We start from the raw sequence: 11,787 nt of genomic DNA, 5'->3' as shown, positions 1-11,787 counted from the left end.
AAGAAAGAAAGAAAGAAAGGAAAATGATGTATTATATCTGTCTCTTTCAGTCCTCATCTCAATCATGCACATTTTACATTTTGTCTTATGGTTTGTGAGTAAAGTAAATTACAATTACCATCCACACTTTAGATAGTACAAAGTCTACAGGATATACGAATGTTAAAACCGAGCAATTTTCCTTAAGCCACATTGGTGAAAAACATAAGTTGGGAAGAATTTCACTTCCTGAGCATATCCACTTAATCAAAAAGTTCAGCAAGGGCACTTGGTGCTCAAGGTAAGTCTTTGAAGGAACCTGCAACTGGGGGTTTGAATTCTCCTTTACTTGTTAACATCCAGACTCAATTCCTCAAAACTTTAAATCAAGTCCTCAAATGTCCTTCACAATATTGGATGAAAGGAATAAAAGAGATACTTTATTTCCCACTGCAATTCACAGTTAGATGGTAAAATATAGGATTTGTGGTGGGACAAACTTTTGATTTTATGGATTTCAGATCAAATGCAGTGCTTCCTGCTTTAGGCTGGGCACCATTCAAACCAAAGCTTTGAGGCTTTTAGAACTTGTAAAGCACCAGGTAAAAAATCAAAGGGTAAAAATTTCAGTGCAAATCAGATTGGTACATTCATGTTAAAGGCATATACACCCACATAATATCATGCTGTGGAGAGAGGTTGTCTGTTTCTAGAAGAGAAATCAAATGTTTCCCTAAAAAATGTAACTAATATTTGTTTTCTAACATCTATCCTAATACCAAAAAATTTCCAAGGAGAAAATACTGAAATTAGTGAAGTGATCATAAATAACCTATGAAATATTCCTTCCCAATTCTATGCATCTGTTTTCAGTTTTAAATTATTATAAAATCAAAATGGAAAATTCAGTTGTAAAAAATTGAATTGGTGTGCTATAGACTTTCCCATTTAACTCAGTTTATAAATTACCAGAACCCAGTCACTAAAAATATGGTTTTCGAGTTTCATAGTATTGATGAATTTGTACCTTGTGTTCCAGAAGGTAACGGGATTCAAATAATTTTATATCCAACCATTTTCTAGTCAATATGTACAAACAAATATTCTTTTAACTTTCTGTAAAATAGGGAAATATTTCCTGCCTAGTCAATTCATTAGCATTCCACTTCAGGTATCTAGCAACTACTATAAGACAAGCTAAGTTTTCAGACAATGAGTAAAACATCAATATTCATTACAAAAGACTAGAACTTCACAGAGCAATCCCATGTCTTTAGAAATGATTGATTAAAAACAAAAAAGCAATTTTTTACAACATAATTATATTGTGTATTTGCCTCCACACAAAATTTCTCTATCCACATTCTTTTGCTGAAAGGGACTGTCAGACATATGTTTAACCATGTAATTTGTCTTGAAATTAATGTGTCTACTATGTATTCTATTTCTTTCAATGTGTTTGAGATATACATACAGGTAACAAATAAAACAAACAGTAGCAACAATAAAATTATGCATATATATATATCCATATCATGGTTGATGCGAGAACATCACAGCCTTCTGGGAAGGCAGCAAAGGGATTTCATTATTTATAATGAAAATGGGCACCACAATTACAGCATGGTATTCAAACTGCTTGTTCATGTCTCCCAAGTTCCATGAGGCTGACATGGTACCTGTGATAGAGGTTTGGACAGGCAATGCATTGAATCAATGAAGACTAACACTGAGCTTGCAATAGTCACCTCTTTTATAATGAATAAAATAATGCCTGAATTTTGTCTGGTTGCTTGCTGTAAGTACAAAAATTCTATCAAGAAATCTAAATAAATAGCTAAGGAATGATCTAAATAGTGTTCTGAATCTTGAGTTGTTTGCATACTACCTTATATTCCAACTTTGCAACAACTCCCAGCAGGTTAAATACAAGTCACCTTCCACAGCATTGGGTAGTCATTGTAGTATATGCCTCTACTTAGAATATTCACTCCCTATCTTCTTCTCACCCTAAATCACCAACATGTAAGTATGAAAAAAATCTATAAAAAGTAACTCTGTTGATTATCCTGCCAGGAAAACTGTGGTATTTATCTTCAACAACAGATTTGCGGAACAGGGAATGTTTGTGTGTATTTGTTTGTTTTATTTTACCAACTTGTGTGTATTGATGTAATATCTGTGTCACTCACTAAACAAAAGTGTGTTCTGGAATGTTGTGGCAATGTATATATAGTTATTTCATGACTATATTTGCCAGACATTGTGTTAAAACTATGGATGGATTCCCTCATTAGTTCTGAAAAAAATCTGATAGTAGACAATGTGTGGGTATTTTACAATGAGAAAGTTAAGAGTCATAAAGGTAAAGTATCATGCACAAGCTCTCTTAGCTATATGATGATGAAAAATAATTCAAGCTCAATTTATTTCAAGAGTTAATTTTCTTAACAACTGTCCCTTAGAGTTAAAGAACCATTTCTCATTTTCTTTATGTTTACTTTCTGACAGAATAACAAAATAATAATAAGCAATGTGAATATACATGGAATGATTATATAAACAAATGAAGGACAAATGTATGAGTGAATGAATGAAAGTTTCATGGAATGCCTTGCATTTTGATATAGTGGATTTCCAGTAAAAATAAGATTAGCAGGTAAGGCCCTGGTGGCTTACCCTTGTAATCCTAGCTACTCAGGCAGCTGAGGTCTGAAAATCATAGTTCAAAGCCAGCCTGGGCAGGAAAGTTCATGAAACTCTGATGTCAATTAAGCACCAGAAAACTGAATGTGGCACTGTGGTTCAAAGTGGTAGAGTGCCAGCCTTGAGCAAAAGAGGTCAGGGACAGAGCCCAAGTATTGAGTTCAAGCCCCATGCCCAACAAAAAAAAACAAAACAAAACAAAACAAAAACATTAGTCGGACCCCCAAGTACTGAAATTGATCATAAATACTAAATTTGAAATAAAGTATTCATAAAAAGGAAAGACACATACTATTTTAAAATTTTGTTTTATCTTACATTGATCAAATTATTGTTGTTTCATTGTAATTTTAGGGATGGTGACCATGAGCAGACTACTGAAACACATCATCAGGTTCTGCATCTGAAATGTGTAATACATTGACTATGTAGTCTCTAAGACACGTGTACGAACCAACTTAATTTATATCATATGTTTTCTACTGTGCAGCATGCTTTTTTTAGTTCCAGATTATATATATATATATATATATATATATATGTACACATATATGTATGTATATATTTCTTTAATTCTATATACCAGTGTTAATTGTCATACCTAATCTGTAGGCCAATTTGTAAGGGGAAAACACAATCCATTTGAGACGTGGCAAAGAACTTTCTCAGAAGGGGATAGAGTGGATTGCCTGCTGTGCTTGCATTGAAACAGCTGTTTCAAAACCTTAAGCATCTGGGGAAGTCATCCAGAGAAAGGCCATCCACTGTGCTTTGATCTCTCCACTCCAGCAAGAAAGCACTGCCTTTCCTTGTGTGTGGAGTGAGCCAACCTGTTCCACCCATGCCTCGGCTAGCTTCTTCCCTTGTTTCTGCCCAGGGAATGGTACTAATGTTTCTAATGCACAAGTGAAGTTAGGGTAGAGAACTGTATGAAAATCAGGTTATATTTACATTATGTAGTTTATTATGTATTACATTAATTTGGCTGACTAAGTCAACACTGCCCAGAACAAAAAAGAAAATAAAACAAAAGTTAAGGGTAAAGTTTAAAAAGATGTGTGTTGAAATGGATGCATTTTCAAGTGCCCACGTACTTTCCTTTTAATCCCTTAAAGGTCCAATGTATTTTCCCATGACAATTTCCATTTTGCAGACAACTTTTTAAAACTTTTTTTGTCAGACCTGGGGCTAGAATTCTAGGCTTGGACACTGTCCCGCAGCTCTGCAGCTAAAGGGAAGAGCTCTAACACTTGAGCCACAGCACCACTTCTGGTTTTCTGGTGGTTTATTGGAGATAAGAGTCTCAGACTTTCTTATCCAGGTTGGGTTTGGACCACAATCCTCAGATCTCAGCCTCCTGAGTAGTTAGGATTACAGGTGTGAGCCACTGGTGCCCAGCTTAAAGAAACTTTTGAGTATATAATTTCTTAGGAATAAACATAGTGCTTAGCAGTAAATTTGGAGTCTGGACTCAAACCAACTCTCTTGCTAAAAGTTCTTTACCTTTTCTCCATTGTATCCCACCATTAACAAGACCCAGGAGAATATATGTATTGAAAGCATTTTTTAACTTGCTACATAAATTGCACATGTATATTAAAGGAAAAAAATGAGGAACTAAAAAATAATTTGTCTGGGTTTGCATTTAGAGTATGATTTATTTTATTTTTTTCTAGTCTTGGGATTTGAACTCTAGGTCTGAGTAATTTCCCTGAGCTTTGTCCCTCAAGGGTAGTGCTCTACCACAGATCCCCTCCTGGTTTTCTGCTAGTTAATTGGATATAAGTCTCATTTCTGCCTGGGCTGGTTTTAAGCCATGATTTTCATATATCAGGCCCCTGAGTAGCTATGATTACCATCATGATCTGTTGATGCCTGGTTTATAGCCTTTTTTTTCCCTCTTTTGGTCATGGGGCCTGAACTCTGGGCCTGGGCCCTGTCCCTCAGCTCTTCAGCTCAAGGCTAGCACTCTACCACTTTAGCCACAGTGCCACTTCTGTCTTTTTCTGCTTATGTGGGGCTAAGGAAATGAACCCAGGCCTCATGCATGCAAGGCAATCACTCTACCACTGAGCAACCTTCCGAGCCCCTAGTCTATTTCTTAAAGAACAAAGTCACTCCCTAAAAGAGCTTTTTCTCTGTCAGTATAAAAAGTGAGTGAAAAAAATTAAATATATATTTTTTATTGTAAAGATACTATACAGAGGGGTTACAGTTACATGAGTAAGGTAAAGAGAACATTTCCTATCGAGTATTGTTATCCCTCTTTTGTTTTCCCCCACTATCCCTTCCCTACCCACCTCAACAACTCACTCCTTCCTCCACAATGTTTTAAAATTTATTTTCAACCTAGTGTCTTGTACATCTCATTGTTGCAATGGATCATCCTGTATCCTTATTTCAGCATTTTGTTATTTCCCTTCCCTTCCCCAAATGAGAAAAATGTATATACAAGATGTAGGACACCAGAATCAAATACAGTGACAACAGGGGTTGTACCATGGGGGAAGAACATACAAAGAAACAAAAATATCTGATAGTATATTATAAATACATTAAACAGAACAACAAGAAAGATAAAATCCTTTTGTCCCTATCTGGAGGCTCATTTCACTTAGCATCAGGTTATATGATCATTTGTACATAGCTATTGACCTCTTCTGCTTGTCCTAGACATAGACTAGTTATTGCAAATAATGGAAATCCTGGGAAGTATGTTTCTTTGGGTCTGACTTACTTCACTTAAAATAATTTTTCCAAGTCTTTCCACTTCCTAACAAAAGGGCAGTGTCTTTCTGATGGACGCATGTATATATCACATTTTATTAATCCATTCATCTACTGAGGGGCATCTGGGTTGGTTCCATATCTTAGGATGATGGACACTGAAACATCTTCTGTATATGAAAAAAGTCTGTCCCAATTTGAGTGTAATTAAATTGAAGACATGATTTATGTATCTTAAAATTCAATTTACTCTTTATATAATGAAACTTTGGCTCTCGTCTATGGTGAACTTTAACTAAATATAGAGAAACAAAATAATATTATATGTCTCATACTAGAATTGCTCCTCCCAAATACAAATACAGACTATGATGTAAAATGTACCAAAGCTCATAATGACTGTTTGGTTTGTTGCATTTAAGATTTTTTTATTTCTATGTAAATCATATTTTATATGTATAACACGTTAATTTTGTCTCATAGTAATGGAAATAAATTGAATGTTTGATTTTGAATAGAACCTGCACTTGAATCACTTCAGATATATTTATCTGTACCTATCTATATTTGATTGACTAACCATCAAAGCTAAAATTCTCTAAGAGTTTAAGTCAGTCATTCATTTTTCATAACTTTCATATTCATTCTTGAAATTGTTTACAATTGATAATTTAAGTCATTTTCATTTCATTGAGTTGCTATGAATAAGCTAAGAATAAGCCAGAATAACTTACAAGGTTTATTGACCTTCAAGTGTCCCTTTGATAAAATAAAATATAAACTAAAACATATGATTGTAATGTGTATTTGAGGATTACAAATTCCACTATGAACTCCTTGTGGCTCAGATCTGTTATCTAGCTACATGAGAGGCTCATATAAAAAAGACTACAACCCAAGGACAGGCTAAGTATAATTGTTCTCAAGACACCCTGTCTATTCATAGCTGGAAACACCTAGCTACATGGGAGGCTGAGATATGGAAGGTAATATATCCAAGTAGGAAAGTCCACCACACTCTATTTCAATGTAAGGAACTGGGCATGGTGGCAAAGGCCTGTAATCTTAGTCATGGTGCTAAGATAGGAGACTTAACATGGGTGGATCATGGTCCAAGTGTTTGCTCATGCAAGAAATGGAATCTGGAGAGAGGGGACCAAGATGGCAATGGCACAGTAGGGAAACACCACAGCTCTATCCAACGAAAAAGAGAGTTCTAATCCCAACGCTTAATTTCCCCAAGAGACCGACAATAACAAAAAGACAAACACCCAGAGAAAAACAGGAGGAAGAAAAAATAAAAAAGAAAGAAAAGGAAAAATTTCAGAACAGACAAGTGCGAAGACCCCCTTCCCTAAGCTTTACTGACTGTGTGGCAATGTGCCAAGCCTCAGCCAGCCCTGTTGCAGGGGCTGCCAGACTCCCCAGAGACACAAGGAATCTTCTGCAGATCACCCATGCAGAAGAAGCCTGAATTACCAGTGTTGGATACGCCAATCACTGTAAACAGATAAACCTCAGAGCCCAGAGACTGCACAAAGATCCTACCCCCAGGCCACACTCTCCAAGCAGAAGGGCTCCACATCCCGCCAAAGCCACTTGGCCCCACAGCAGAAACCCCCGAACTACACAGGTCTGCCCACAGAACACCAGTACAGAAGACCTGCAAGGTACTGGTGCTGATCCGGAGACAAATCTCAGTACTCAGAACCTGCACAGAGACCCCTACCCTGCCCCTCAGTTGGAGGCCTGAGTGCAGCCTGCCTGAGGTGTGGCCCATCTCTCTGCTGAACTGAACAGCATCAACAGAGGCAGAGACAGAGGAGAAACATGCAGAGCCACCACCCCTGGGCCCAGCCAACAAGTATCTCAACTGAACACTGATTTCAGAGGCAACCAGCGACTTACATCGCACAGACAACAACTAGTTCCATGGTGAGTACCCCACAGGGGACAGCGTATCCCTCCTCAAGGGAGACCAGAGCTGGTGGGAACCCCCAGATCTTGACCCAGACCCCTACCCCAACACCTGTACTAGAGGACCCACTAAAACTGGGAACCATGCAAGTGTTCCACCAGCCTGTGAAGCACATCCATCGCCCCTCGAAGGGAGCTTACACACCCAAACCAGGAATAGTGCCCCTGGGTCACAACATCCAACAGTGGAAAAAACCTGAACTGTGTACTTCAGGCTGCATTACTAAGATGGGATACACAGCAGCACAGGTCCAACTGCACCCCTTGGGAAGTGTACCCATGATAGCCAAAGACCTGGGTGTCCAGGGCAAGAGAACCAGAAGCCCAAACCCCACCAGAACCTGACCATATATCCCAGGCCAGGAATTGGACAACTCAGGCCACCAGGACCTGATAATAGTCAGGAGCTCAGGCTGGTAAGGTAGTTCAGTGGTAGAGTGCTTGCCTTGTGTGCATGAGGCCTTGGATCTGATTCCTTAGTGCCACATAAGCAGAAAGGGCCAGAAGGTGAATTGTGGCTCAAATGTAGGGCCCTTACCTTGACCTGAGGAGCTGAGGGGCAGTGCCCAGGCCCAGAGTTCAGGCCCACCACCAACCCCCCCCCAAAAAAAATCAGGAACCCATAGTAAATGCCAGCAACTGAGAAAGTACATCCAGCATACCAGATCTTGCCAAGAGCTCCTGTAGGAGTAAACAGGAGCAATCTATGCCAGTCAGTCCTTCTAAAGGCAGGAAATGCCTGTGATCTATAGCAGACAGCCAAGAGTCCTAAGCAAATCAGACTAGCAGCAGGAGGTTGGCCTCTCCCCCAACAGAACAGAGACCAGGTACAGACTCTCTCCAACCCAGAAACACCAACCAAGCAAAGATAGACACATATTGACCAAAACAAAATTTCAGATTAAGCTCCAATAATCCCTGAATCCCCATATGAAAATCACAGAGAAAAATTACAAGGTTTATCAACACCTAGGATAGCAAGCTACCCCCTAAAGCCAGCAGCCACCCACGGGAGAGCCCCAATGGGAGCAAAGCAGGAATGGAAGACAAAAGCTACATCCAAGAAATGCTGGAGGCACGGAAGTGGCACTGTAGCTCAAGTGGTAGAGCACTCGCCTTGAGCTGAAGAGCTGAGGGACAGCGCCCAGGCCCAGAGTTCAAGCCCCATGACCGACAAAAAAAAAAAAAAAGAAATGCTGGAGGCAATGACTCAAGAATTAAAGTGAGAAATAGATCAGAAATTTAAAGAACACAGGGACAAACTATCAAGAGATGCAGGATTTCAAACAGGAGATGCACACAAAAATAGAGGAAATGCACACTTCACTAAGAAGTGAGATGAGTACTTTGAGAACCAACATTGAATCCATAAATGAGTCCATTTCCTCCATGCAAACCACAATGGAAGCTTTAGTTAACAGAGTGAACAAAATGGAATTTAGAGTGTCAGATACAGAAGACAGAATGCACCAACAGGACCAAAAAGTCACAGATATGGAAAAAATCACTTAAATTTTGCCAAAGGGAAATCCAAGAGCAAGCAGATAGTGCCAAGAAATTTAACCTTCATATAATTGGAGTGGACAAAGGTGAGGAATATCAAACCAAGGGGATGCAACACCTATTCAGCAGGATTATCAATGAAAATTTCCCTCATCTTAAAAGAACATCTTACCAACATAACAGAAGCATTTAGAACACCTAAGAAGCAGGATCCCAAGAGAAACACTTCTAGGAACATTGCAGTAAAAATGACAGATCTGAAGAATAAGGGAATAATCTTGCATGCAGCAAAAAATGAAGAAGGAGCTATAATAAAATGGAAAAAAATGAGTCACTGCAGAGCTCTCCACACAGACACTGAATGTGACAAAGGCCTAGGAAAGTATGATCCAAGCCCTGAGAACCAGTAACTGCCAGCCCAGACTAATATATTCAGCAAAGCGAGCATTCACATTCGATGATGAAACTAAACATTTTAATACTGAAGAAAAACTAAATGAATGCATAAGCAATAAACCAGTATTACAAAGAATACCATGAGGGGGAACACAACCTGAAGAAACCAACCAGGAACAGGGACCTCCACTAGACAGGAATTAATAGAAGGCTAACTTAGTAAGGAGGAAAGGAAAGAAGAAAAACTTAGGAAAACAAGGAATGACAGAAACCACAATGCATCTATCCATAATAACCTTAAATATTAATGATCTTTATTCACCAATCAAAAGAAAAAGAACTGCAGATTGGATCAGAAAACATGACCCATCCACCTGTTGCCTTCAAGAGACCCACCCCTCAGCCAAACACAAAAACAAACTGAGTGCAAGGTTGAAAAAGGATCTACCAATCAAATGCCCCCAGTAAGAAAGCAGGTGTAGCTATCCTGATATCTGACAAAATAAACTTTTCATTAAAATCAATACCAAAATACAAAGAAGGACACTACATTTTAATACAGGGAACAATCCAAGAGGAGGATATTACCATTATCAACTTATACTCCCCCAACATTGGAACACCCAAATATGTTAAGCAAATACTCTCAAACTTACAGAATAAAATAGGTCCAAATATGATAATATGAGGAGACATCAATACCCCACTCTTACCAAAGGACAGGTCTATCAACCAGAGGATTGGCAAAGAAGTTACTGAATTAAGTGAGGCCATACTTCAAGAACTAACTGACATCTACCGAGTATTTCACTCTAAAACAACACAGTACACGTTCTTCTCAGCAGCTCATGGAACTTTCTCCAAAATAGACCTATCATAGTTCATCCAAGGAACTTAAGCAAATACAAGAGGATTGACATAATCCCCTGTATCCTATCCAATCACAGTGGAATCAAGCTAGTTCTCACTAACAAAATATACCACAAAAATTATTCAAATACATGTAAATTGAACAGCACACTTCTAAGAAACACCTGGGTAACAGAAGAAATTAAAGAAGAAATTAAAAAGTTCCTACAATTCAATGAAAATGAAGACACATCACAAAGAAACTTGTGGGACACAGCAAAAACAGTCCTTTGGGGCAAATTTATTGCCCTCAGTGCCCACATCAAGAAAATAGAGGCAGATCAAGTAAATAATCTCATGTTTAAATAATCTCATGTTGTAATTAAAATTGCTAGAAAAACATGAAAAAATGGAACCTAAAGTTACTAGATGAAGGCAGATAATCAAAAGAACAGAAATTAATGAGATAGAGAATAGGAAAATTATAAAAAAATTAATAAAACAAAAAGCTGGTTCTTTGAAAAAATAAATAAAATCGGTGGACCTTTGGAAAGATTAATTAAGAAAAGAAAAAAGGAAACCCAATTCAACAAGCTCAGGGATGCCACAGAAAAATTCACAACAAGTACCCAAGACAGCCAAACAATTATAAAGGGCTATTTTCACAAGTTATACTCTCTAAAGAAAGAAAATATAGCAGAAAGGATGCATTTTTAGAGAAACAAGTTGCCCAAATTGAGCAAAGAAGAAATAAATCAATTAAATAAGCCAGTATCTTACAAGATATAGGGAACAATAAATAGTCTTCCAATAAGGAAAAGCCCAACACTAGATGGATTCACAATGGAATTCTATAAGACCTTTAAAGAAGAACTAATACCCATACTCCTCAAGCTCTTCAGAAAAGTAGAAAAAGAGGGAGCTATCCCAAACATGTTCTATGCTGCCAATAAATATCACACTCATCCCCAAACCAGGCAAAGACCCAACAAAAAAGACAACTACAGATCAATCTGCTTGATGAACACAGATGAAAAAATCCTTAACAAAATTCTAGTTAACAGAATCCAGAAACATATAAAAAAATCATACACTATGACCAGGTAGGCTTCATCCCAGAGATGCAGGGATGGTTTAACATACATAAGTCAATAAATGTAATCCAATACATCAACAGAGCCAAGGTCAAGAGTTACATGATTATCTCCACAGACGCAGAAAAGGCTTTTTCTAAGATATAACATTCATTCATGTTAAGAGCTCTGGAGAAAATAAGAATAGAATGAACATTCCTTAAAACAATAAAAGCTAGAGTGGGGACAAGATGGCGGAGGAGAAGCTGGAAGCTGAACAAGCTCTCGCATAGAAAGCAGTTTTAGAGTTCCAGTGAACAGTCCTAAGCCAGAGAAACACACCAAGTGTGCCATCACAGGACAGAGAGTTAGACAAGTGAGAGAAAGCCAAGGCAAGAATACACATCTGAGCACCAGCCAGCAACAGCCGCCGCCGCCAGCGGCGGCAGGGTGGCGGTGGAGACGGCGAAGGAGCCAGACGCAGCAGGCGAGCGGATTCTACTCAACACCAGCAAGAACCGACAAGGAGCAGACAGCTTCATCCTGCAGTTTGCAGACCAGAGACGACCCAGGATCC

At 38.4% G+C, this 11,787-nt stretch overlaps 1 pseudogene; it reads left to right on the top strand.

Annotated features, from left to right (window-relative positions):
* Positions 1–7,473: 7,473 nt before the first annotated feature.
* Positions 7,474–11,787, top strand: part of LOC105985923 — a 170,341-nt pseudogene continuing 166,027 nt past the window's right edge.

Source organism: Dipodomys ordii, unplaced genomic scaffold (assembly GCF_000151885.1).
Source record: "Dipodomys ordii isolate 6190 unplaced genomic scaffold, Dord_2.0 Scaffold32, whole genome shotgun sequence".
Lineage (NCBI taxonomy): Eukaryota > Metazoa > Chordata > Mammalia > Rodentia > Heteromyidae > Dipodomys > Dipodomys ordii.
This window is presented reverse-complemented; position numbering and strand designations above follow the sequence as displayed.